The sequence below is a fragment of the Oryx dammah genome, unplaced genomic scaffold (genome assembly GCF_014754425.2).
Source record: "Oryx dammah isolate SB20612 unplaced genomic scaffold, SCBI_Odam_1.1 HiC_scaffold_29, whole genome shotgun sequence".
Taxonomy (NCBI): Eukaryota; Metazoa; Chordata; class Mammalia; order Artiodactyla; family Bovidae; genus Oryx; species Oryx dammah.
Genome location: NW_024070213.1, coordinates 73,482,537 through 73,510,519, shown reverse-complemented (window position 1 = coordinate 73,510,519; position 27,983 = coordinate 73,482,537). Strand labels below are relative to the sequence as shown.

Sequence of the window (27,983 nt, the reverse complement as noted above, 5' to 3'; positions counted from 1 at the left end):
GGTGTGAGGTGCTATCTCATTGTGGCTTGAATTTGCATTTTCCTGATGATTAATGACATAAAGCATCTTTTCATGTACTTGCTGGCCATCTGTATGTCTTCCTGGTGAAAAATGTCCATTTGGATTTTCTGCCCATTTTTTAAACTAGATTTTTTTTTCTATGGAATTATATGAGTTCTTCATATATTCTGGATATTAACCCCTTATCAGATATATGATTTGCAAGTATTTTCTCCTACTCAACAGGCTGCCTTTTTTGCTGTTGTTGATGGGTTTCCTTTGCTGAGAAGTTTTTAGTTTGATGTAATCCCACTTATTTTTGCTGTTGTTGCTTTTGCTTTCAGGGTCAGATACAAAAAATCATTACCAAGACCTATGTCAATAAGATTCCCAACTAGACAACATATTCTTAGTACTTCCAAATAATTCTAAAGTTAAAGTACAAAATAAACAATTATCAGGAATACCTCATTCACTTGGGAAACTATTATCACAGTATACATGACTGAAAGGAATACGTCAGAAAGAACATGTATCTCAAGATAAATTTTTTTATCAACATGAAAGTATACGCCTATCAAGCAAAATAAACTTATTCCCATTTCATCCACCACAGAACACCCTTCCCTTTACCCAAAACACACACACATATATATATATACACAAGGTAAACATTTTAAACCTTAACTGTAACCCTCTGGCTCACATGAAAACAAAACTATTTTAACCACACACAAGCTCCCGCACTCAGACTTGTAGTTTCTACATGCTGCCCACACAGCATTTTGTGAGCATGTGATTAGGAGGAATGATGTACAATCACACCACATTCCTTCCCTCAGCTCACACATCAAGAACTTGCCCTCTCAGCTGCATTCTTCTCCAAACAGCCATGGTCACCTTAGCAACCCTATGCTCCTAATATGGACAGCTGCTCCATTTAAAGTCAGCCCTTCTTGGCAGGGAAAATGCTTGTTCTTCAAACTGGGGGAGAGAGGAGAGGTTTTCCTTTCAATACACATTGCAGGGGTTGATTTAACTTGATCAGCACTTTTGTTCTGTGGCAGCAATTTGTGTTGAGTTTCAACCTACTTTTGAGTTTTGCTTTTTTGTTTTTATTTTAAAAGCAAATGGCTAAAAAATAAAATCAAAGCAGCCAAAATGGAATTCTCAGAAAGAGTGGAACATGAAACAAAAAGGTATCTGAAATAATTGTATTTTATAAAAAGATACAGTTATCTACGTTTTTGAAAGTTAAAATTTACTTAGTCTGAACCACAATATCTGAAGCCTTAATATACAGTAAGAAGTCAGTCAGGAAGACCTGTCATAGCCTATTTTTGAACAACAACATTGCTAAGCTTCAAAGTGCTGTAACTCCAATCTATTTAATAGGCTATGAGTCGATCTGCTTCCCTTTATCCTACATGTGAAATCTTTTCACAGGCTCAAATGTAAACCAGATATTGAACCAAATGACTAGTATAATCCCAGGATCCTCTAGACCTGGAATGGCCTAGCACAGCACTGGATTACTCAAAACCAACCTTGATCTGTGTGTGTACCACTAAAGCCGGGCCTGAACCAAAGTAAGTCTCTCAGATGAAAGATACAGGTTTATGATACAGTTTGCCTGATTTTCATACTAAAAACAAATTATTGGGGAGGGGTGGGGCTACCACATTCTGAAATATGTGAGATCAAATTGCTTGTTCCATACCCACAAAAGGAATCTAATTCCCACTGGTCAAAATTAAACACTTTATTTTTGCATAAAACAGGCAAGTTCAAACTAAAAAAATTCACAGTATTTGTGTATTTGTTCTAAGTTGTAAAATTGCTGAAATAATTTTAATGTGGGCAAAATCCATATTAATTTATTAAGTACTATTATAGTGAATGTTAAGTTCAATGAATACCATCTATAACATTTACTGGTTATATTTTTGCATGTATATGTGTGTTTTTTAAACTTCTCCGGCTATGCAGTTCCTTTGGTTAGAAACATTTCTTCCACAGTGAAACAATCTTTGTAATTACATCTTTTATACAGAGCAAAATATCCATTTATAGGGTGGCAATGTAGATTAGTAAAAAGAAACTAAAGCTGATTTTATGACTGGTTTCCTTATTTGTAAAATGATAATAATATTCGTTCTACTGATGGCATGTGTTAACATAACAATGTAAAAATAATGAAATTATTATGCATACAAAAAACCCCAAAGTTTAAGAGACCAGACAAAGGGACTATATATTACGTGAGGTCTAATTCCCTGAATTGCTATTTTTAAAAAGAGTCAAGGGAGTATTCAACAATGAATGGAATACCAAATCAGTATCAATTTCAAGAGGTTCCAGTCTTCCAACCAAATATTTCACAAATATTTAAGTGCTGACATACAAATAACTACTTCTTTCAAAAAGCCTCAACACTGGCTTTTAGCAGATGTGAATTCCCTGACCCTTTCCCATTTCACTACTGAATCAATTCCACATTTCTTCCTATCCCCTAAGATCCTCCTCCCACCAAAAGAACACTGCTCCCAAATACCTCATTAACTTTTTCATCTGATAGAAGCCCCTCTCTGATATGATCAGTGCTATCATTATCCTCCTTAATGTCAGGGTCCATCTTATCCTCTCCTAGGAGTTTCTCCCTCTCCCCCTCTTCAAGACTACAAGGCGTATCATCACCACAAACTGGGAGATTCCAAAGTTTCCACTTATAGTATCTAGTTAGGGGATCCAAGAGAAGTTACTTCTGCTGACACTGTGCTTACCACAGATGACAATGTCTCTCTGCATCTCAAATTTAGAATCTTCCATTTGTACTGTTCTTACTCTGTGTTAAGATTCAGTGATGGGGATTCAAAGAACATGATTCTCCTTCAATGGAGTAACAGAAAAAAGAAGATGAATGTTCATATATAATTTAATGCAGAAATTAATTAACAAGCAATAAGTAATGAGCAGATTCTCTAATATTACTGGTATTATCTTTCAACTATTGGGCTTTTGCCAGCTAATATTGAGACCTAAGCATTTTAACATACTGTTTCTAGAAAAAAAAAACGTATGTTTCTCTTAGGCCCTACAATTCTTTTCTTTGAAAATTCTAACAGACTCCTAGATAGACACTCTTCTAAATAGATGTTTATATTTCCTGTAATCTTCCACAGGATCCTAACTTCTGTTCTAATTCTTAACTTCAATTCTAATATAAAGAAATAAGCATAAATTATCTTCATTTAAATGAAACCTAAATGCTCATTTTATGTGCCTTATACGTTTAAGAAATTTTACATCTAATAGCTTCATTTTAACAAACAACCTGGAATACAAGGAACCAGTTGGACAAAACAAATTAGATGACCACTCAGCCAGATCTTAGAAAAAAAATAAGAGAGGAAGGTGGAGGGGACTATAAGAATTAGATTATTACCTAATGTATAATTAAAATATAAGGATATAAAATAACAAAACCTTTAATAAGATAAAAACAGAAAGATAAAACCTTTAATAAGATAAAAACAAAAAGATACAAATACATTTAAAGGTCACTTATACAGGGACTAGTTAGAAAATCGAAGAACAATTCTTTAATCAACCAATGATAAATGGATATGACACAAACTGAGCAATATCGCTAACTCACTATCCCTAATCGTGAGGTTAAAAACTAGTACCAAGTATTAATCATGTGGCCTCTCTCTCATCATTCAGCAATCATTCATCCCATCAGTGATCACTACTGAATTATTACTTTATTTATATCCATGGTTGTCTGTGGGTCCTTTTTATCACCCTGACACTTAAGGATATGTTCTCATTTCAGTATAGTAATATTTTGTAAGGATTACTGTTTCTTCAACTCTCAGCTTGACACTTTTCTTTTTAAATGGCACTCCAAAATAAGGTACAATAGCTACCATAAAAAAAGTGCAAATTTTTGTGCATTTTAAATTCAGTATGCACCTAAATTATGTTGTGTCTCAAGCAGCAACATATGTTTTGACGTACAATTCTAGACTCCTTTGTCTTCAGTGGAGAGCAGAAGTTAAACCTGTGTTACAGGACTATGGCTGGGTTAAAGGGAATTCCCCAGGCTTAGTGATCATGGAGGCTAGAGCTGTTGCCACTCCTCAGCTTAAAGGGTAAAGGGACCGTCATTACCAGGCCCTACAAGAGTAATGGCGGAAGAGGGCCTCTAGACAGAGGCAACAGCAACACACTGGTACTTCAGACAAAGCCATCCTCTTTCATAATAAACAAAAGTTGCCCCAAATTTAAATAACTTTTAAAATTCTGATAAAATACACATAAAATTTATCATTTTTAAATGTAGGGTTAGCAATAATTTAACTTGTCATGTCCTTTTAATACCTTTAACTGTGTAGCAGAGTGATACTATATAAATGTGAATAATCCTTTTAAGATTATTTGCACTCTAAAAAAAATTATGAAAACATCTGGATATGTACAAAAATATAGATCTACTGAATACTTATGGGGAACTCTATGGGCACAGACAACATATATATAGACAAGATATGCATCATCAATGTATCATACTTTTTAACTGATGTCTGACATTTAAGTTTTATTTGTCAAAAGAACAGTTGTCAAAGATGTAACAGATCATTTCAGTAAGATTAAATTTTCTGAAATTTCCGTTTTAACTCTTAAGCATTGTTGTCCAGGAAAAGAAGGATCTGGATCTCTCCTGAAGTAGTGCCTTTCAATAATGCCCTGGAAGATCAGACAGTGTTATTCAAAGGTTCAAGGATCCCCTCCCTTAACCCTCTATAAGTAGAAGAAAAAAGTAGGGGAAAAGAGTTTCACAAGAAACTTGGAAATGAAAGCTTGGTAATTCGCTCTCCCTTCCTCCTTATTAGCTAATGGATCCCCTTTATTTCCAGTTATCAGGATAAAAACTGACTTGATTAACTAAATCTGTGGCAGATACAAAAACAGGTAGAAAAGATGTGTGTTGAATGTGCGTGTCCCCCTCAGGACAGAGGATACTGAAAAAGGAGAAAAAATGAGAAAGTTACTTGATCTGACAGACTGAATTAATCTGTAGTGATCACTATTACCGATGCCAAAAGTTCCTGAGAAAACTTAACCAAATAAGTTCTTAATGCTGCCAAGCAATTGATTTTAAGTTATCTGGTAGAAGGTAAGCACACTGATAATGAAAATTTTCTATCTATTCACTTGAACATTTCATCCTTTATAAATCTAAAGAGAATAATAATGTACATCAATGATGATTTAAACTCCATTGTAAAGATGATCATTCAGGATTTTTAAAAAAAATATTAGATGTTGCTCAATCTTTTACTACTTATCTGGTAGGAAGCATTCCACTTTTTAAATAAAGGAGTTATACGTTTTTCATAGATAGAAGCAGAGCTAAATAATCTCCTTTAACTTACACCCCCTAACAGAGTTCCTATGATCCCACTTTATAGTGAAGTCATTTAGATAGCACTGAGGTAAAAGGGCCTCAATGAAAAAAAGAACTTCTTCCTCAAAATGGTCAAACCTACTCCTAAAGATGCTAGGAATGAGCCCTGACTATGAAAAGCAGTATTTGAATTTCAAGGTGACTATTTTAATCAGATCCTTTTAATCCTAACTTTAAATAAGATGACCTGTGTCCTGCTAGCAAATTCTGAGGTAGTAAAGGAATAGCTAATAAATGTGTGAGAATCTTGTAATAATTAAGAAAAGACATGAAATACGTATGGGGAAAGGATTAAAAAAAAAAATCCAGAGCAATTAAGCCTACATTTATTTTACTATTTTATTAACAATGTCTTACCTTGTGGAATTCTCTTCTGAGAAAAATAGATACAATTTTGTCCCTAAAAAAATTTCAGGGAGAAAAGTTGAAATGTTAGTTTCAACCACAATGTCTTCTGAAAATGAAGTTACAAAATGTTGGCATAGTACATTTGGATTATTACAACATTTGGTATTAAAAAGCTTAAGCGACATTAAGTCTCAAATAATAGAAGCATTTACTATCTTCATTAAAACATTTATTATAAATTGATTATTGTATTATAAAAATACTTATGATTCTACTGACAAATCATTTTTGCTAAGTACATAATAACGTACATAATAATGAATGGCATGTTTTCATATTCTAAGACATCAGTATTTAATCGGATTTTACTGTTGCCAAGATTTGATATTCTGAAGTGTACTTTTTTTTAGCTATAATATACATGTCATAAAATATAGCTCTTTAATATGTAACATTCACAGGTTTTTACTGTAATCACAAAGTTATACAACCATCATCACCACCTAATTCTAGAACATTTTCATCACTCCAATAAGAAACTCTGTACTGAAGGGTATTTTTATTACCAGGAAGAAACATCCTAACAAATTTAATTTTAAAATATAAACAAAAAGCGTATTCTTTACAACACTATGATCGTTTTTTTTTTTTAATGTGCAGAACAAAGATCAGGGAAACAAATATCTAAAAGTTCTAAGAGTGGCTGTATGTGGACAGCAGTATTACAGCGATTCTTTTTCTTATATTTCCTCAAAACTAAAATTTTATATTACCTTTATAGCTCTTAAAAAAGGTACAGCTAACACATGAAATAAGTATGGGGAAAATCCCACATTTTCTAGAGCTATATGCTAGAATTTGTACTGCAATCCAAAAGAAAAACAAAAATACAAGTTGACACTTTTTTTAATGTCAACTATATTTTTTTATTAAATGTTTTTCAAAGTAGACAAAGTAAATATAAAGCTAAAAAAGAATTTTAAATTTATACACTTACTAATCTGGTTGAAAAGCCACAGCTGCATCTTACTTTATGACAAATTGACTGTTTCATCACTTTTGCATCTGGGCATCTACTTCTTAATGGTCATTTCTGAAATAAAGATGTAGTAATTAAGAACATATTATAACAAAAATATAAAATCTTTAAGGACAATTACCTAAATATTAGCGACTACAGGGAGCTGTCAAAAGTGTTCTTAACCAAGCTTCTAAAAAAAATTAACAGGGTTGAGGATGAGGTGGGAGGGCCCCAAAATTAAACAGTTATGTACACATACTGAGTATAAAAATCAACAATGTCTTCAGTCCTCAACCCTTTCACCCATCAGTCTTGCCATTTCTAAGGCTGCCACTTATCGACAGGAAAACGAGAAAAGGAAGAGGTGGAAAAGGAATCCTGAAGTTGCACATTTGGCTTTTGGGCCTTTTTTTTTTTGGCCTCGCCTTGCAGCTTAAGGGATCTTAGTTCCCTGACCAGGTATGGAATTCAAGGCCCATGGCAGTGAAAGTGCCGAATCCTAACCACTGGATAGCCAGGGAATTCTTAAAATTGAATGTTTGAAAATAATAAAATAATTGCTTATTTATTAAGCTTGTCTATTTCCCCCTCACATCTACAGAAACCTAAGCTCCAGAGCAGATTTTTTTCTCTTATTTACTGCTATCTCTCGAGCATCTCAGACAATGACTGCCATGCCCTAAGTGCTCAGTAAACAGTCACTGAAAGAATAAATAAAATTATGAATGATTTAATGTTAATTGATGAAATATTTAACCTGACAGTATGTCAAAGTGGCAACGTTTCAAAACATCATTTCTTCCAAACATACACCATTAATGTTAGTGCTGACTACTGAATACATTTTTAGTACTGTTTCTTTTCTCCAACAAAGTCCATAACTAAAAGACAATCAAGACATGGTCCCCAAGCTTCAAGGAACAGAATAAAGCCATATATTTCGTGATTTTATTACTGCAACCTCTGGGTAAGACTCCTAGAAGAGAATTGCTGGACGTGCGACTTTCCTAAATGTTGCCAAATGGCGTGGATGAGAGCCTTTTTCTTCTTAAATATGTATGCTCTCTGTTGCGGGACTTCCCTGGTAGCACTGGTGGTAAAGAACACGCCTGCCAATGCAGGAGATGTAAGAGATGTGGCCTTGATCCCTGGATCTGGAAGGTCCACTGGAGAAGGAAATGGCAACCCCAGTATTCTTGCCTGGAGAATCCGATGGATGGAGGAGCCTGGTGGGCTATATTATATTCCATGGGGTCGCAAAGTGTCAGACACCACTGAAGCGACTTAATACACATGTTCTCTGTTGTGGAGACAGCTAGGAATATAAGAAAAAATCTTTTATATGGAGTGAAGACCTGACTGATCTCAAGAAAAACCTTCAAGGAACCCAGTAGTACTCACTACTTCCCATCCTGTAGCTGAAATAGTATTCCACACAATGATGCTCTTCCAGTAAAAAACTGAGGGGAAATACAAATATTACTATAAAATTGCTTTTCTTCCTTTCAAAAAGCAGTGGAAGGATAAACCAAAATCCTTTTTAAATGGTTATCTATAGAGAAAGAGAAAGCAGGTATAGAAGACAAGGATGGAAGTTATTCTTCTCAGAATATATCTCACAGTTTTTACTCTGAAGACGTGTTTTAAAGTCAAATGAACATCAAATGATAATGACATTTTGAACATCAAAATTATAATGACTACCACTGACTGAAACATTATATGTATTTTCAAAAATCCGTCATCATCTTTCACAGTTACTACGGCAAGAAGGAATTATCCTGAAAACTAATAATGGAAAAGAATCAAGTATACATCCTGCTGTTCTTACATGAAAGGTACCCCAGAGTAACCAGATCGTCAATAAGTGAAAGCAATCTTTTATAGGATTCCAAATAATGAATGTAGAAAGACATGACAGAATTATAAAACACCCATTTTACAATCATTAATGAAAAAATAAACCTAATATTTATCCTGGGAGTTTCAATTTCAAAAAATATCCATAATATTACCACTTCCACCAGCTCCACTCTCACAATGGTCCAAGCCGCCTTAGTTCTCATCTGCATTAATAGTTCTCCATCTGCTCTCCTAGCTGCTTCCCTTGCTCACCTCAACAAGATAGTCAGATTAGTTCTTTTCAAAAGAAAATCAGATCACATCAGTTTTGTGCTCAAATCCTCTACTTGAGTCCATCTCACCAGTCTAAGAAGCTTCCCTGGTGGTTCAGATGCCTGCAATGCAAGAGACCTGGGTTCGATCCCTGGGTCAGGAAGATCCCCTGGAGAAGGGAATGGCAACCCACTCCAGTATTCTTGCTTGGAGAAATCCATGGACAGAGGAGCCTGGTGGGCTCTGGAGTCGCAAAGAGTCAGACACAACTGACTAACTTTCACTCACTTCACACCAATCTAAAAGCCAAAATCCTTACAAAGACCATAAGGACTATGATCTGATACTTCCCTTCCCTATCTTCCTAACCTCACCTCCTACCACTCTCCCTCTTGTTCACTCCAATCTAGCTACACTGGCCTCTTTTCTTAAACTCATCAAGCACGTTCTCACTTCATGCTCAGGTGTCGTACTAATTAACTCCTCCTTTACTTCCCTTAAGACTTGGTTTTTAAGTCATCTCATTAACGAGATATATCCTGGTACCCTGCTGCTGCTACTAAGTCACTTCAGTCGTGTCCAACTCTATGCAACCCCATGGGCAGCAGTCCACCAGACTCCTCTGTCCACAGGATTCTCCAGGCAAGAATACTGGAGTGGGATGCCATTTCCTTCTCCATCTGGTACCCTAGGCAAACCCGAAATATCTGCCTTGGATTTCATTATGTGGTAGAGAATATGTTAAGAAGTCAGTCATAAATTTTGAAGATGATAATCACTGAATCAATGAAAAAGCTGGCTTAAAACTCAATATTCAAAAAACTAAGATCATGGCATGTGGTCCCATCACTTCATGGCAGTGAAGCAGTGATAGATCTTATCTTCTTGGGCTCCAAAACCACTGCAGATGGTGACTGCAGCCAAGAAATTGAAAGATGCTTGCTTCTTGTAAGTAAAGCTACGACAAACCTAGACAGTGTATTAAAAAGCAGAGCCGTCACTCCGCCGACAAAGGTCCATATAGTCAAAGCTATGGTTTTTCCAACAGTCATGTACAGACGTGAGAGTTTGACCATAAAGAAGGCTGAGAGTCAAAGAATTAATGCTTTTAATTGTGGTGCTGGAGAAAACTCTTGAGAGTCCCTTGGACAGCAAGGAAATTAAAGTAGTCAATCCTAAAGGAAATCAACCCTGAATATTCACTGCAAGGACTGATGCTGAAGCTCCAAAACTCTGGCCACCTGATGCAAAAAGCTGACTCACTGGAAAAGACCCTGATGCTGGGAAAGACTGAAGGCCAAAGGAGAAGAGGGTGGCAGGGGATTAGATGGGCAGATAGCATCACCAACTCAGTGGACATGAATTTGAGCAAACTTCAGGGGACAGTAAAGGACAAGGAAGCCTGGCATGCTGCAGTCCATGGGGTTGCAAAGAGCCGGACACGACTGAGCAACTGAACAAGAACAATCATTGAACGCAAATGTAATCAATTTTTGTATCTTTGTGTCTAAACATCTATGGGCTTCCCTGGTGGCTCAGATGGTAAAACGTCTGCCTGCAATGTGGGAGACCTGGGTTCAATCCCTGGGTCAGGAAGATCCCCTGAAGAAGGAAAAGGCAACCCACTCCAGTACTCTTGCCTGGAAAATTCCATGGACAGAGGAGCCTGGTAGGCTACAGTCCATGGGGTTGCAAAGAGTCGGACACAACTGAGCGACTTCAATTTTTTCTTTTCTTTAAACATCTATGAAGCTATACTGTCTCTTTTAAAAGATTCTAATGTTAACACCTTCAAAGAATTAATGAAAATACAGCTATCATAATGTGGGTGGCTTTTTTTTTCAGGTTTGATTTTGTTTTTAAATCATCTGTATCATAACCCTAGAAAGAAATGGTGAAAGATTTGCAGTATTGAGTCCCATTAAAAAGCAGCTAGCAAAATAAACAGCATTCCCTTTCCTCCCACTCCTGTACGGATTTGTTGGAGAATACACTATAAAATTTCAAGTAAACTCAAGAAAAGTTTGACTCTTTCAAATTTATCTGTTACCTTTAGGCACCATGATCACCAGAAAGAATCAAAGGAACTCAATAAATCCAACATGACTAGACTAGTTATGACATGGTAGAGATGTTTGAACTGAATAATTTTTTAAAAATAAACAAACTCCCCATGGGCTAAGGCCTACTCTGCCTTTTAAACATCCTGTGTGTGGCTGGCAAGCTTCAGGGTCCTAAGAGAGATAGCCAGAGGACAGAGAAAACAAGTATGACTCAGTGATCATATTTAACAGTCTCTGAAGACCAAAACAAAAGATACCAGTTCTGGCAAGAGTTCTCTAGAATTGCCCCAAAACTGACTTATCCACATACCTTTCATCTGAACAATCTATTTTCACTTAGTTTAAGGCTCACAAAGAATTTGTTATGTGCCTATCAGACCTCATACACAAAAATAAACCAAAAGTATAATGAAAACAATCAGCTGGAGTCCTAAGAGTTGGATGATAAATCTAATGTTAAAATCTGCTTTGTTTGGGGAGGGAGGTGAAGAGAACTCTTGAATACTGTTGTGTAGCAATGCTCCCAACTCATTGGAAATCAGACTTCAACCACTTAAGAAAAGGCTAGTGATATTAAAGGAAACTTTACTGAGCATCTTCTGTGTGCCAGATATTTATATTAGCTTGCTTAATTCTCAGAACTTCCCTATGGGAAAGGGATTAACAAAACAGAGTGCTTAAATAACTTGTCCAAACCAGAAAGAAACAGCTTCAGAATGCAAAATCTCAGTCTCCCTTTTCACTGTTATAATCTGCACCAAACTAGAATAAAATGATTAGTCACAAATACCACATTTACCCCATAGGAGTAACATGTAACTCCAGGCTGCTCATTTGAGAAATCTATTCTTCCAAAGTTGCTTTAAATAAGAATGCGAAAGAGGAAGGTCCACTGTTATACATTAATAAGAAACATGTAGCATTAGGGATGAACCAGAAGAATATGCTACATTTATCTCTAAGAGAACTGAGTAAAATCACAGCTCACTAATTAGTATTCATTCATAATGATTAACCTGAATCACCCTAAGTATCTGATAGCTATTCCATATTCTCTGAGAAGTCAGGGGGAAAATGTTAAGATTTAATAGAGTAGGTAACAGATACTGATCAAAATAGTTTCTGTACTTTTCTGGATGTTTGAAATACTTCTCTTTCTCTCTTGCTATATAGATATATACATACACATATATACATTAAAAGTTTTTCATTAACTTCTTAAAATTTACAATAAGATAATTAGTTATGATTCCTAATTTTCCTTTTCTGGAAAATTTTCTCATGTGGAACACCTTTCTGACACTATAACATGTGTTGACTTCAGTTCTTTTTATTGTTGTTGCTATTTACCCAGAAGCAATTTTATTTTTAATTGGAGGGTAACTGTTTTTTCAAGACTTCAGTTCTTTATACTCAATAGAATCCGATTTTTAACATGTCATTATACTTTTTTCTAAATTGTACATTTGTTACTAGATGCACACATTGCCTATCAAAACAATGAAAGCATCATACCTATCATAAAATAAAAATCAAGGTGGTTAGTTAACTATCAAGACACATTACCCAGGAAATGTCCTCAGTTATTTGGAGAACATGAAGATTCCTTGGAACAAATTAACCCCATTGACTAAAAAACACGCCATTTAAATAGCTTACTGCTTTACACAGAAAAGAGACTCAACAGATTCATGATTTAAAATTCCCAAATACCTTGATTGTGTCTTCTAAATACTTGATTGTGTCCTGGGAATTTTCAGCATAAATTAACACTTAAAAAAAGAAACCTCCCTCACAATCTCAAATGATTGCACTAATGGTTAAGAATGATGAGGGGAAGAGGACAACACACTCTTCCAGGGCACTAATCTTAAACAATACAGCTTTTCCCTACAGGGTCTGCTGCTTTGCTTTGCATGTTAACAAAATGGAAGTGCACAGCATATGGAGTATGTATTGCTCCTTGAAGCTTTACCATACACACCTCCTCTCCCTATAGTTAGTGTTTGTCTCTCTCCTTCCCTTCCTTCCTCTGGTACACAATATGAATAATTGTTACTTTAAAAAAGTGTTAAAAGTCTTTCTTGAAGTTGTTATAATATTGCTTCTGTTTTATGTTTTGGTTTTTTAGCCCAGAGGCATGTGGGAGCGAACCCGCAGCCCCTACATTGGAAGGCAAAGTCTTAACCACTGGACCGCCAAGGAATTCCATTAAAACTTTTGTCTTATATACAAACATGCTACTCACATTCAGGCCATGATAATAAAGTATATTTCTTAGTCAAAAAAATAAAAAAGACATCTTAACATATGAGTCTATATAGAACATTAAGTATCTCCTGAGTTAGTTTTCTTCTATGTCTTCAACATTATATATAATGAAGAGATATATACAAATCTAAATATCACAGAGCCTGTGGCTTTACTGTTTTTCATGAGTTTTTAATATAACACAAAACAATACTCACTATGGAGAGTAGTTTGGTATGAAGGCAATTTTACCTTGACTCTATTCCAGGGGGTTGAGTTTTTTGAATACCAAGAGTATTTGATAGTCTCTTCTTGAAGATGCTCTAATACACATGTGTCCCCACAAATTGTAACCCAACTGCATTAACTTCCTCAAAAACGGAAACAATTTTTATAAAGCTCACTTTGGCCCTTGTATTTTCTAGGAGATAATCAGTAATTCAAAAATAGAAGTCAACCTAGAAGAGTTATACTTTTTTTCTACATTCCTTCTTTATCTGCTAGGAGGAAACTACTATTTCCATTCTTTAGTAGTTCTGCTGCTACTGGTAAGTCACTTCAGTTGTGTCCAACTCTGTGTGACTCCATAGACGGCAGCCCACCAGGCTCCCCCAACCCTGGGATTCTCCAGGCAAGAACATTGGAGTTGGTTGCCATTTCCTTCTCCAATGCATGAAAGTGAAAAGTGAAAGTGAAGTCGCTCAGTTGTGTCTGACTCCTAGCAACTGCATGGACTGCAGCCTACCAGGCTCCTCCATCCATGGGATTTTCCAGGCAAGAGTACTGGAGTGGGGTGCCATTGCCTTCTCCGGTTAGTAGTTCTGGTAGACTCTAAATATTTTCAACAAATGTAACACACACAAATTTTCCCCACAATCAAACTCTTAATTTCTCATGGTGGGCACTTCACAAAGGAAAATGAAAGAAAGAATGACCAATGCCTTCAATCAGTTTTCAACAAAATGAAAAGCAGAATTCATGTTTCATGATAGAACCTTCAGTAAATCCATAACCCAGGGGACTCAAATAAGCTATACCTGTTTCCTCTGAACTAAAGCTAGGAAATATTGTTTCTCCTAAAATCCATAAAACTTTCACTTACAGCCATCCGATAATTCAAAGGAATTCAGTGACCCTCTATAACTGTCCTTCTTCACTATATTGATACATAAAGAATTTCCTTAAAATTCTATGTAGAGGGGGAAAAAATGGTAAGAAGGAGGGTGAGAAAGACAAGCCTCATAAATTGGCCATATTAGAAATAAAAGAACGGATTTTGAGATGGGGAGGGGGGAGAAACCTGTGAAATCATTTTATATTTTATAGGTGAAGAAAATGAAGCAGCAAATAAGCAAGGAAAGATGTGAAGTTCATATTATAAACAGTATTGTACCCTAGAATTACCAATTCCAACAAATCTAAAATAGGTGCTTTAGCTTAACACATACATTATATATATACACACACACATATATATAAAATCAGAACAGATCAGGATGTTTAAGAGTTTAAATGAATGCATGTATTCTGAATATAGTACACAAGTTAAGGGAAGTGAGAAATGGCCTATATATCCTTTAGGGATGACGGAATTCCAGTAAGTAAACTGATTCCTTGGTACAGTTCTTTAGGACAGTCTATGCCAGATGGATCACTGCTCTGGCCCAGTATGGCATTTTTTACTTAGATGACTAATTAAATGCACCATTAGCTAATGTTTATAAAGATAAGAAAGAGTGTATATGCCAACATCCTGTTTTCAACTTGGTAGTTTCATAAAAGGACTACTGCCCATTTGAGGATTGCTGGTCCACTAAACCTGTTCATGACAGAGGAATAAATCTCAAAGTAAAGGAGTGGAACAGCAGAGTATATATATAACATCAACTGCATTTAGACAAAAACCCATTGTATACAGCCTGCACTGAACCAAAAAAAAAAAGAGAGAGAGAGAAATGAGTTCTCAAATTTAGATTTATATTCTAGGAAAGATTAGATTAGGATAGGACAAAGGCATAGTATATTCAATATTAAAAATGTAATACTTAAGGAGAACAAAAGTCACTTTTAATTTCATGGACATTTACCTTACAATAAGTATTTCTCTAGTACCAACTCACATTTAGACTTCTACAAGAGTATGTGTGTGAAAGGGCACTTGGTCTACTCAATTTCACAAAAATTATAGCCTCCCATTTAGTCCCAGAGGTACAAGTGAACAAAATAACATTATTATAAAGTGCTGTTTTAGTAGCATAGAAAAGTGTGTAGAACAGACAGACTCATGCTTAAGGAATAATTAACAAGAGTTTTGGTTCATGAAGAAATACTCTAGCTTGGGCGACATCAGGGTAACCACGAGAGTATGTCTTCACGATTTCCCCCCAAATCAAGCTGGATATGCCCCAAGTTAAATAACAGTTCCTATTTATTACTCCTAGACATCACTTTTAAGCTTTAAAATATAAGTATATAAGTTAATTTAAAATACAAACTAGTCCAAAGGCTTAAAACCTGATTGTTTAAAGAAAGCATTGATTCTAACTTAAAAAAAAAAAAACAAACCTCAACAACTTTCCTAAAGCAGAAGAGGAGTTTCATCATTTTCAACCTATCAACTTATAATGTGCATGTCCCCCTCATTCCTTCCATATATATGTTTGTCTCTGTCCCTCCTTCTCCCAGGCTGTGGGGGGGGCAGGGGCCGGGGGAGAGGTGTTATTTCCTCCCTCCTCAATCTTGGCCATGCTATGTTCCCTCTCCTTGCTAACAGCTCTTACACTCAATTACTGGCTTCCAAGCACCAATACTCAGAAAGAAAAGATTTTATCAGATTGTATGTAGCCTGTGGCAAATAAGAAAAATAGCCACAAAGTGAAAAACAGAAAAAAATCATTCAATTAGTTGAAAATAGATAAAATTAAAGCCATAAAATTTTACTTCCTTTAAAATGCCTAAATACACAGATATATAACACAAACTACTTTAATAAACTTAGTAGATTTAATCTAACAGATTTATTTACAGGAGTCTGAGCAAAATATGTTGGGAGAAGGGTTATTAAAAGAGTTAATTTAAGGACCTCCCTGGTGGTCCAGTGGCTAAGACTCCATGCTTCCAATGCTCAGGTCTGATCCCTGGTCAGGGAACTAGATCCCACATGTCACAGCTGAGTTCACATGATAGAACTAAGACACAGTGCAGCCAAAAAAAAAAAAAAGTTTAGTACAGCAGTTATGAGCACAGGCTTTGGAATCAACTTTGAGTTCATGTCCCAGCTCTACAATGACTAATTGTGTGATCTTAGCCTGGTTACTTACTGTCTCCTCTTATCACTTCATTTCTAATGTTGTAAGGATGACCTGTGATAACGTTTATAAGGCAAATTTGCATGGTACCTAGCACACAGTGAGAGCTCAGCACACATTACATGTAAAACATTAGCTACAGTCAATGCTTATCACTCTCTTTGTCTTCCTAGCATCTGAACTCCCTTATTAAGTTTGGGAACTTCGCCACCTTATGATTTTAAAAAGTCAAAGAGTTTCCCACATCTTAAATTTAAGAACCTCACACCATTTTATGATTTCAAAAGGTGAGACACATTTCCACATGTCCTGCATAGCCAGGACACAGGCTCTGCAGAACACAAAAAGCCCAGCCCAGAGTAGAAATGGGCCACTAGCGAGCAGGAGAAGAGACCAGAAGGAACTCTCTCTGATACTGATGGTGGAGCAACTGCAGGAAGGTCAAGTCTAGGGCAGAGGTAGCAGCGCTTGGAGTCAACCAGTGCTGGCGGTGTCACCGGGGCAGGCTGCGGCGTCTGTCAGTCTGCCTCTAGATGGTACAGGCACCCTCATGGGAATCGTTGTGCAATGTGATTTCGGGCATTGTTTCTGGCTGCTTAGTCCTGAATCTGGTTCTCTAACTCTCAAAACAATTTGATGAGCCACTGAGCTCTATCCAATATTCTTTTAAAATTTACAAAATGCTTTAATTGGTTTTTATTGCCACCAAAAATTCTGATTGAAACAATCCATTCTCACCTGCCCCAAACTCACGGGGGGGGGGGGGGGGGAGAAGACTGCTTTTAATCTCTCCAAAGAAATACAAAAGTAATGTACACTTTCAACCAATGGATTTATGCTGTGAGGTCTTGAAAATCTTAGTTTTATAAATTTTGGATAATTCCCCTAATTTAGAATATGAGAAATGCCCAATCTATTTTAGATTTACTTCTAAGGAACACAGTCAAGGAGAAGTAATGTCACTGGAAAATAGCTATATGCAAAGGAGTAAGTACCACCACGGTAAACAGAAATTATCCCAACTTGCCTGAGACCACCCTTGCTGTATTCCCAAGAGCTTTCTTGCCAGCAGATTTTTCCTTGGGGTCCTATAACCAAGGGAGTCCCTCCTCCTCTTAAGGGTTATTTTAAGGACAAAATTTTTAAATTATCATCAAAAGGCCTTAAATATTCCTATCTTATCAAATAACTCAACAAAATATTTGCATGATACAACCACCTAACTCTGTTGCAATAGTGCAGAGCCAGTCAATGCCTGATTGCCACAGGCTAATTTTTCAGTACATAAAATAATCCTTTCCCTCTGCCAGATTTCTCTGCCTGGCCATTTTGTAGTTCAGTAATGCTTTTTCCATTGTTTAGAATGTTAAGCTCAAATCTGTTAATTTTATTATATGTCAAAATAAATGTAATATAAGGTTTGTGGGGATTAAGAAAATGGGGGTCTAAATTTCTTTTTTCATCCCAGGAACCTGCTATCACACAGAGCCAGAACTATGTTTTAATGAATAAAAGAGCAATCTAAACAAAAGAGCAATCTTTAAAAAGTGATAGTCTTTTTGGACTAAAATCTGGAAAAAAGAATCAGGTGTTTAGAAATGTACACTGACATCTAACCTATACTTACCATATTAAAAACTCAGCAGAAAAAAACTGAATTTTGAAAAAGATTTGTGAAAGAAAAAAAAAGGTCACAGAATTTTAGGGCTCATAACAGTTAAAGCTATGTTATAAGACAGAAGCTGTTGTGACCCTGAGAGTTAAGTTACTCATAGAACCGATCTTTTGGTTCCTAGCTGAGTGATGTCATTAAAACAGCTTGCCTTTCAAACAGTCAAAATAAAGTTAACTGCACACCACATGGTATTAATTCTTGGATTTAAAATAACAAAAAAAATATTAAATCCAAGGCAAGCAATTTTAATACTCAACTTTTAATATTCTTAAATATAAAGTTTTGTTTTATGATAGTTTATAAATACCCTGGACTTATCAGTGAAGTAAAAATCATCAAGAAAAGTAAAAATTTTTAATAGTATCCATAACTCCCAAGAAAAATCAGTTTTGCCTATGTGCTGAGGGATGTTTCATTAATTACCAGTAATAATTTATTGGTTGTTATTTCCTGGCTGCTATTAGAACATACTGCTAAGTCACTTCAGTCGTGTCCGACTCTGCGCGACCCCACAGACGGCAGGCCACCAGGCTCCCGCGTCCCCGGGATTCTCCAGGCAAGAACACTGGAGTGGGTTGCCATTTCCTTCTCCAATGCAGGAAAGTGAAAAGTGAAAGTGAAGTGGCTCAGACCCTCAGCGACCCCATGGACCGCAGCTTTCCAGGCTACTCTGTCCACAGGATTTTCCAGGCAAGAGTACTGGAGTGGGTTGCCATTGCCTTCTCTGATTAGAACATGACTTATACTAAATACCATGAATTTAAATTTATGCTATTTAACAATACCAAAAAAACTTGTTTTTTTCTGGTCATAATCTACCTGCCCTAAAAGACACCATAATCCCTTATGGAAAAGTTTCTTTGTATTTGGTTATATTAAAGGTAGCAGAGATCAAATTGCCAACATCTGCGGGAAATGCTGGGCTGGATGAAGCACAGGCTGGAATCAAGATTGCTGGGAGAAATATCAATAACCTCAGATATGCAGATGACACCACCCTTATGGCAGAAAGCAAGGGAGAACTAAAGAGCCTCTTGATAAAAGTGAAAGAGGAGAGTGAAAAAGTTGGCCTAAAGCTCAACATTCAGAAAACTAAGATCATGGCATCTGGTCCCATCACTTCACGGCAAAAGATGCAAAGATGGGCTCAATAAAGGACAGAAATGGTATGGACCTGAGAGAAGCAGAAGATATTAAGAAGAGGTGGCAAGAATACACAGAAGAACTGTACAAAAAAGATCTCCACGACCCAGCTAATCACGAAGCTAACATGTTCCCCATCAAAACAAGGGGCAAGAACAAAAAATACCTGATACCCAAAAGAGAACAAAGAGAGTATATATGTATAAAAAGACAAGGTTTAGAGCAAAATGGCAACCTAAGGCACATGTACTGCTATTTCTCCTTCTTCAAAACTGGCTGACACAGGTAACAGGTGACAGCTCTGCAGAAGTTGCCAAAAGCCACAGAAACCTCTAGTCGGCTATTACAAAGCAATGGGAGTTATGAGACCAAGCAAAATATTGCCATTTCTGGTTTAAATTGACAGGAGGCAGGTTACAGAGAAAAACTCTTAAGGAGGGAAAAACAACAGTAGAGTCACAAAGATTTACTGAGCTATTTATTTTATTTTTAAGGTTACATACAGTTTCATTTGGGCTTCCCCAGTGGCTCAGCAGTAAAGAATCTCCCTTCAATGCAAGAGTCACAGGAGATGGAGGTTCGATCCCTGGGTCAGGAAGATCCTTTGGAGAAGGGCATGGCAACCCACTCCAGTATTTGTGCTTGGAGAATCCCATGGACAGGAGTATGGCGGGCTACAGTCCATAGTGTAACAAAGAGTTGGACATGACAGAAGCAACCGAGCACGTATGCACAGTTTTGTTTAGTCCTCATGACAAACTTGTGTGTTAGTCACTCAGTCGTGTCCAACTCTGTGACCCCATGAGCTGTGGTCCACCAGGCTCCTCTGTCCATGGAATTTCCCAGGCAAGAACACTGGAGTGGGTTGCCATTCTCTTCTCCAGGGGATCTTCCCAACCCAGGGATAGAACTCAGATCTTCTGCATTACAAAAAACAAGTTTACAGAATTTTAAAGAACCAACTTGCCAGAGTCATATATACACATACAATCAGTGTGGAACTGGGGCTCTAACGTGGACCTGAGCACTTTATTACTCCCTTTAATGTACTGAGCAATTCAACTGACCTAACCCTCTATCCATCCTCCCATGTAAATCCACCAGAACAGATTTTTTTTTTTAATAAAAGTTTAATTATATAAGTAACAGCATGCCTCTAATTGAAAGTCTGGAAAATATAATAGATGTACCAAAAGTCATATCTTTTTCTATTGCTTTTATAATTAGTATTTTAATGAACACCTTGTACATAAATCTCAGTGCAGTTTTATTCCACATTTATAAAGCATTATAAATGGAATTCTGGGTCAAATAGTGGTAATACAGTCTGCCAGAACATCTGACTTTAATACTGCTGAACTGACGAAGAGATTATGGTTCCTTAAGAAAAACAGCCATGCCTAATTTTCACGTTATCCGCAATGCCTAGGCACATGAGCAAGTGTTCTCATGACTGCTGAATAGAGGTTTCTCTCCCCTTAGTACACAGTCTCTGAAGAGAGAAATAAACAGACCAGGCTCTCAAATAAGAAGACAACAATTGTGCCAAATATCAAATTCATTAGTGGGCTGCATAAAACTCTTTTTAGGGAGAAAAGAACATGAACATTAACACTGCCATTCAATATATTTCCACATGTTTAAAAGACTTTGGATATGTTATATTTTTTAAATACAGTATGTTAGTAGGTATATAGCATATATTGAAGACACTGTTTCTCCCAGTTTACCTATATGTCTTAATCTGCTATTGTCCATGGAAATCATTTCAGAACATGTAGAAAATTCACAGAGTTGTATATTTTAACAATGACTAGATTTCTCTTACTTAGATTTTCTGTCAAAAATCATTACCGATTTTCATCAAGTTCTAATGATATTATAGCAGGCAATGTCCCCAGAAAAATGAAAAAGACTGACTATAAAACAATGTGCCAGCAGGCACTGAACTAGCACTTTAGATGCATTAATTTAAACTTTACAACATTACATTATATTATTATTACTATTACCTCTATTTCATAGGTAAACTCAAACAGAGAAAGATTGAAGTTGCTTGTTTGGGGACTTCTGGTCCAGTGGTTAAGACTCTATATGTTTCCACTGCAGGGGGCACACTTACTTCCACTTATTTCCTGGGTGGAATATAAGATCCCATATGCCATGCAAGTGGGGCCAAAAAAAAAGAAACTTGTTTTCTGAATATAGGTATTCTGGCCATTACTTTGCCAACAAAGGTACATATTAGTCAAAGCTACGGTTTTCCCTATAGTCAAGTATGGACATAAGAGTTGGACCAGAAAGAAGGCTGAACGTCAAAGAATTGATGCTTTTGAACTGTGGTGTTGGAGAAAACTCTTGAAAGTCCCCTGGACTGCAAGGAGATCCACCAGTCAATCCTAAAGGAAATCAGTCCTAAATATTCACTGAAAGGACTGATGCTGAAGCTGAAGCTCCAATACTCTGGCCACCTGATGTGAAGAGCCAACTCATTAGAAATCCGACACTGATACTGGGAGAGAATGAAGGCAGGAGGAAAAGGGGACAACAGAGGATGAGATGGTTGAATGGCATCACTGACTCAATGGACATGAGTTTGAGCAAGCTCCAGAAGACAGTCAAGGACAGGGAAGCCTGGCATGCTGCAGTACATAGGGTCGCCTAGTCGGACACGACTGAGCGACTGAACAACAAATTCTGGCCACACTTCTAATCACTACACAAAATTGACTCTAAATGTCAAGCAAAAAGCACTGAATAGCTTTCCGTGAACACTGGTGGTACAGGGCACGATGATAGTATGCTTTCCAGAAAACAGGAAATTCAACCAATCCAAATGAATTATTTATTCATTAGGTAAAGAGTTATTTATTATAGATCAAAAACTGTATCAAAATGTGGGAACATTCTCCAAACCTTGAGAAATACTAGGACTAAAAAGTTGGAGAAAGATCACTGTAAGGTAGATTTCTAGTTAGACAGATCTAACCTAGTTAGATTAAAATAGAATTATTCACAAGTGTCAGGGCATAGCAGGAGTAATTAGTTCTGCCTAGGGCATTCAGAGAAGTTGTAGAGAGGAGGAAATAACTCAACTACACCTTGAGTAACAGACTTCTAAGGGAATTTGTAGATCTCCCAAAATCACTCCCCACAGAAGGGTCAGGTTCTCACTGCTATGAAAACTGCTGCAGTAGCAGAGAACATGTCTCAGCACAAAAGAACCATCTTATGTTGGCTGGAGGAGAGTATGGGGTTGCAATAGGTACAAGTGATCAAACCCCTGTCAACACTATGGGAACCAGCAATAAGGAGGAGCCTATCTATCAAGCTTAATTTTATAGCCAACATAGCTACAAAACTGCCTTTATTTAACATACTTGTATTTAAATTCCTAATTTTAGAAAAACCTAAATTTTAAAACTAATAATAAGGAATTGGGGAGGGGGGAGCAGACCTTCAGTTAAGCATGACTGGCCTTGACTCCTTCCTGAAACCTCATCTTAAAAAGTTAAAGGACATTTTAGAAATATAAAATCCATAAGGATATGAGAATGGGGAAGGACACAATAGAAAATAAGAGAAGTCAACAATATTATGGATGCTAGAAATGCAGCAGTGGGGGAGAGGCAACTAAACTAACTAGACCAAAAAAGGTGAAGCCTAAACCTGAAAGGAAGAAGTCATCAAGCTGATAAACACAAGAAGTTTAATAATGGTCACCAGGGGCTAGGGGTGGGGGTGGGGGGGGCGGTAATGAGCATTTCCAGGTTAATAGGTACTGAGTTCCAGTTAGGGATGATATAAAAGCTCTAGAGATTGAGGGACAGTGGTAACGGTTGCACAATAAGGTGAATACACTTAATGCCACAGAACTATACACTTAAATGGTAAATTTTGTTATGTATATTTGACCATATTACTACAATTTTTTAAAAAAAGCAGCAGCAAGATGACTCATGCTGGAGAGATTCAGGTATTGAAATCATGATGAAGACAAAAATGCAGGGTGCGGCTCAAAACTAGATGACTGGTTGAAAGTTCATTTCAGTGGCCTCACCCCAAAACTGATCTTCTCACCATTGCTGGAGAGGGTGGACTACAGACTCTGATCTTTGGAACATAGGCCAAAACTGAAAGCTAGACAAAACAATCACTGAAAAACAGGAGAATTATTTGAAAGTCTGCATTCTACATAGGCAGGTTGTCTCCAAGAAGAAAAAGGAAAGAACAGATTATCTGATTATCTGATGTATCCAACCATATTATAGTTTGTATTTGTTAGAGAATTGCAAATGAATTAATAGGCACAAAGTATATAAAATTTCAAACTCATAATTATTTGAGAAAACGTTAAGTTGGATAAGAAAAGAAATATGATCATAGTGAATCTTGTGACACAGCTGCAAAAAATTTGCAGTCATAAAAATTTAAATACTAAATAAAGAATTCCCCCCCCCAACCTGATGTCATATAAAAGGAAGAACAGAGAAGGAGAAATATGTATAAACGTTTGCAGGCAGCAGAGAGATTAAGATGACTAACCCTCATTTTTCTTAGAAGGAAGTGAGTAGTTACTGTCTAAAATAAAAAGCCAACAAAAAGTAGAACTGACTTGGAAAAATAAAGGCACAACAGAATAGCTGAAAGAACTGAAATCGACTGCCCCTAAAGGCTAGGAACTGGATGTGAGATGAGGAGAGATGATGCCCTATTTTTATAAGCCTTGAATTTTTAAAACTATATATGTACAAATATCATTCTAATTTTAAAATAAGTTTAGAGAGGCAAAACAAAATTGTAATGATGTTATTAAAAAGATCTAAAATGGTCTATATTGTCTAAACACCTTTTTTTTTTTTCAAACTACTGTGTTAGCTTTCTATAATTCTTAGAATTTTCAGTCATATTGAGGTCAGCCATGCTACTTGCTGCTCTGCCTTTCAATGCTGCTGGGCATCACCAAAATAAGGCTCCAGTAGGAGGAAATGGTGCTGAAAATGCTGCCCCTAACCAGCATGCTAACCCATCAGGCAAGAAAAAAAGTGGTGGGGGAAAATCCTGATGCCAGGATGACCAGGCGGAAGAAGAGGAGGAGAACCAGGAGGAAGACAACACAGGTGGGGAAGACGTACCTGATGCCAAGTGAACTGAAATGCTTTAAAATGGGACTGAGCTACAAAGAGTTTTTACATGGGAAAGAATGCTAAGGGTAGAGGAATCATTAGTGTTTCTAGAACATGTCATCTGGGTGGTGTCTTTAAATACACAGTACATTCTTGTTTATGCATTTTGCCCTGACCACACTGGTCATTTCTCCATTGTTCGTTTGGGATTTGAAGAACACATCCAAGCATCTCATTTTGAAGGCCTGATACAAGCATAACTGGGTATATCCTTTTATTAATAAAACTGATACTTTATCATGGCTTGGCAACACTTTTAAATTTCATAGGTCTCCTCGCTTGCTGGGAGTTAGCTATGGTGTTGTTAAGGTGGCAGAAAAGAGTGTTCCTCTCATCATCTATGGCTGGGGACTGGATATCTGTTCCCTGGAAATGTCTGATGCGACTCTGAAAGCTCATGTTTTTGCATTAACTAGTGGGAGAGGTGTCTGTTTTCTGGTTTGCCTCCTTCATTCTGTGGCTGAGACAGGTACTTCAACCTGGTGTATTTTGGTTTCTTAAGAATCTGAATGATCTAGATTTTAATTCAGTACAAGAAATGATTCACTTGACTCTGTATACGTATCTTCCAAATTTTGTCAGTCACTGCCTTTGGGTCCATATCTGCCTGGTGCTTTCGCTACCTATTTAGTCTATTGCCTGATATACTATATACTATATATACTATACTTAGTCTATTGCCTGATTTTTTTGTCCACACAGTGTCATGCTCTACAGTGATGCTCAGTGAGTGTACTGTCCCATGAGCTGCTTCTGCTTCAGGCTGCTTTACCAGCATTAGTTGAACAGGGATGGATGCAGCAATGGCTGAAGGGGACAGTGCCACCAGAGACTCTTACTGTGGGAAGCTTGCTGGATCTTCATTCCTATTTGTTGGAACCAGGAAGAAAATGAGAACTGTGCAAACCAACCAGTGAACAATAACCAGCGTGTCTGAAGCAGCAACACTACCCCTGTGGTTGGGGAAGGTGTGCGTGCAGCCCACCTAGCCATACTTCAGCAGGGTGGGTCTGCTGGCTTTCAGCCTTGCATAGGCCTTCAATTTTTCCACTTGGATATTTTTGTTGAGTGTCTTCATATGCAATAACCTTACTGATCACCAGCCTCATCTGCCCGACTCTACCAGTACTTGCTAGGCATCAGTTAATGTCATTTTGGACGGGGACTGTCAAATCCATGAGCTTTGCACAGCTGCTTATGATTTCTACATTTCCTAGCTAACCATAAGGGCTGTGATGGTGCTGGCAGCACAGATGCCACATGGATGCAGTGACCTTGAGAAGGGTAAAGGGTGGAGTCCTGAGGACTTTGATAGTTGCAGTGCTGCTGGCTGGAGTTGTCCTAATTCTTCTGGGGCTCCTGTTTGAGCTGGTTATTGTTGTTCACCCAAGGCTTCCCTTGGCTCAAACTCCTCGTTTTTTCCTACCACAGGACCAGGCACTTGGAATCCTGCATACCAAAATCACTGCAGCTATAACACTGATGGGTCCTCGATGGTACTTGAAAACTGCAATTGAGCTGGCTTAGGCAAATGGCATCCAGAATTTTGACCTTCACTATAACTGTCAGTGCCAGTGATCTCTATGTTCTTGCTTTCCCTATGTGTACCTTGTATCTGGCATTGTTCCTTTACTAGGTGTTACTGCAGAAATGCAAAACTTGTCTACTGGCAAATTTACCCATTTTTACTGATGGTCATGGCATTAATAGGAATCTTGTCCTTCCAGATCTGCCAGTTTAGGTCTCTTTGTGCATGTGCATGCTCAGTCATGCCCAATTCTTTAAAACCCTATGAAAAAAAAAAAAAAAAACTATGGACTGTAGCCCACCAGGCTCCTCCTGTCCATGGGATTCTCCAGGCAAGAATTCCAGAGTGGGTTGCCATTTCTTCCTCCAGGCAATCTTCCCAACCCAGGGATCAAACACGCATCTCCTATAGCTCCTTTACTGGCAGGCAGATTCTTTACCACTGAGCCCACTGGGAAGCTCTTATGTGCCTTTATGAACATATTTAAAATGACAAGTACCCTGTAGGCCAACACCTTGTGAACTATGAACGGAAATCTGGCAAACAAGGCACCTCCACAGTCGTCCTAAGAACAAAGTGGTTGTATTAACTACCCTGACCTTCCCCTTGTGTTTATGTGCCCTTTTTTGTGGACTTTTCTCTTCAGAGATTTTTCCCAGTGACCTCTCAGCACTGTTTTTAAGTTGAATGTATCTGACTTGTGTTCTCAGTATTCAGAGAGCAGCAGTACGAGGTTCTGCTGCCCTTCCTGCATCTTCTGACCTCACTGCTGTCTGAGGTCTATATATGTGTAAATAGAATTTCCTGGATACTTTAAAACCCTGGATTAAACAAAATGTGCCTTGTACATCTTTAAACAAAATGTATAATTTAATTTATTAAATCTGCTTGTTACTTTTAAAAAAAACACCTTTCTTATTGCACAATTCATGAGCTGATACAGTATGCAATTCACTGGAGAAATACTCTGGGCATGTAGCAATTCTAAAGCCTAACTGTTTAAAACCACTCTATAAACACAGTATTTTATTTATTCATTTCCCCCTAAGAATATATATTTGGGTATATTTATATAAAGGCTTATATTATTTGTAACTCTTGGATCAAATCCAAATTTTGACATTTCGAATGACTAACATTTGTAAGCACCAGTGATGGTAGAGCTGAATTTAAATAAAGTCCAAGTATCAAATGATACAAATAGACAAACTGAAAGGCTACTCATGGAAAAATATATAACAGTACTAAATATGCAAAAGAAAACAGGAAACAATCTTATCTACAAGAACTGTACAACTTGCAGCTTTTTAAAAGTCACATTCTTGTGGGCACAAATTCACCAACTAAATATAATCTAATTAACATATTCCTTCTACACAGTTGAAACAAGAACTTCATTCCAGAAAAAGAAAATACTTCAAAGCGCAAGATTAAAATCATGAGCAACTACATCAGAACCTACTGATTTTTAATTAGTAAAGTTCTTTTCATATAAAGATAAAAACTATGAGACCTGGTTTGCTTTTCAGCGGTACGAAGGAAAGTTATGACCAACCTAGATAGCATATTAAAAAGCAGAGACATTACTTTGCCAACAAAGGTCTGTCTAGTCAAGGCTATGGTTTTTCCAGCGGTCACGTATGGATATGAGAGTTGGACTGTGAAGAAAGCTGAGCGCGGAAGAATTGATGCTTTTGAACTGTGGTATTGGAGAAGACTCTTGAGAGTCCCTTGGACTGCAAGGAGATCCAACCAGTCCATTCTAAAGGAGATCAGTCCTGGGTGTTCACTGGAAGGACTGATACTAAAGCTGAAACTCAAGTACTTTGGCCACCTCATGCAAAGAGTTGACTCAATGAAAAAGACTCTGATG

The 27,983-nt window shown here is 37.2% G+C and overlaps 1 protein-coding gene and 1 pseudogene across 1 annotated transcript in view; one reads left to right on the top strand and one right to left on the bottom strand.

Moving 5' to 3' along the window:
- The window catches only part of FRS2 (fibroblast growth factor receptor substrate 2), a 107,571-nt gene that overhangs the window by 45,800 nt on the left and 33,788 nt on the right, over positions 1–27,983 (bottom strand). Inside the window, exons 2-3 of the mRNA XM_040233423.1 lie at positions 6,819–6,914; positions 5,831–5,873 (exon numbers count right to left, since the gene is read on the bottom strand). The gene's annotated coding sequence lies outside the window, so the exon portion shown is untranslated. The remainder of the gene's footprint in view (positions 1–5,830; positions 5,874–6,818; positions 6,915–27,983) is intronic.
- The window catches only part of LOC120858069, a 37,914-nt pseudogene continuing 34,017 nt past the window's right edge, over positions 24,087–27,983 (top strand).